The sequence below is a fragment of the Apodemus sylvaticus genome, chromosome 17 (genome assembly GCF_947179515.1).
Source record: "Apodemus sylvaticus chromosome 17, mApoSyl1.1, whole genome shotgun sequence".
NCBI lineage: Eukaryota > Metazoa > Chordata > Mammalia > Rodentia > Muridae > Apodemus > Apodemus sylvaticus.
In genome coordinates this window covers 14,026,815-14,027,891 of record NC_067488.1, presented here as the reverse complement: position 1 = coordinate 14,027,891, position 1,077 = coordinate 14,026,815, and the positions used below count along the sequence as shown (strand labels likewise).

At 37.1% G+C, this 1,077-nt stretch overlaps 1 pseudogene; it reads right to left on the bottom strand.

The window, feature by feature from the left end:
* Positions 1-261: 261 nt before the first annotated feature.
* Positions 262-588, bottom strand: LOC127668188 (60S acidic ribosomal protein P1-like; annotated as a pseudogene).
* Positions 589-1,077: the final 489 nt, after the last annotated feature.

The window sequence follows — 1,077 nt, the reverse complement described above, 5'->3', positions numbered from 1 at the left end:
GGAGAGCTGTTAGCCTTAATGTTGTGATTGTGATTCAGTCACAGTAAAACTTATCATATGGAACCACATCTGCGAGATGGCACATTATCAGGTTGTATGATGTCCTCACCAAACAACAGCTAATTTTCTTTTCTCTTCTGTTCTCTTTTTTCTCTTATCTTCTCTTTGCTTCTCTTCTCCTTTTGTCATAATTTTCTTCTCTTGTCTCTTTTTTAAAAAGAGATTCAGCTGTTTAGTAGACATGTCATTAAGAAAAGCAGTTTAGTCAAAAAGACCAGAGACCAAGTCATTTTCTGTCTCCTCAGATTCATCTTTCTTTGCTTCCACTTTCTTCTGTTGGGGTAGCTGCAGTGGATGGGGCAGGACCACCCATAGATTCTACTGCAGCTGCTGGAGCAGACCCACCAACCCCTACATTGCACATGACATGATGGCCTTTGTCAACTAGCCATGACAGAAAGGTTCAACAATGACATCAGCTGCTTTAATGATAGCATTGATTTTACTCTCTGTAACCATCACCTGGTGCTTGTTGATTTACAGGATGAGGTTAGAGTAACTGCAAGCATGCTTGGAGTCAGAGGCCATGTTGCCAGGTGCCATCACAGTGCTAGTCACAAGATGAAGCAAGGGCCTCATCCAAATGCAGCCTTAGCTTTTTTGAAAGGACTGATCACCTTGGTGGCAGCTGAAGAAAAGGATAATTTTGTTTTCTTATGTAAATTAAATAGCATTAGTTGATTCACATTTTAGATAATTTTGAAATAATTTTACAAAATACTTTTGTCTGAATAGTTGATATAGAAATACCGTTTTGTTAATTATCACAGAATTGTTCAAAAAAGGAGATTGATCAATCTTATGCTTACTGTTAGGCCCTTGTGGAGATTTATATTAAAAATTTTTGAGAGTGTGTTTGACAGAAGTGATCATTATATACAAAAGAGGAATTCAAAGAATACATTAGATCTTTTCTAACACTCATTCTTTAGGGAAATTAGTCTGCACTGATATTTTCCCCAGCCTATCAAACTCTAATGTCATTAACTTCCACGAATCTCTACTACTGAACTATTA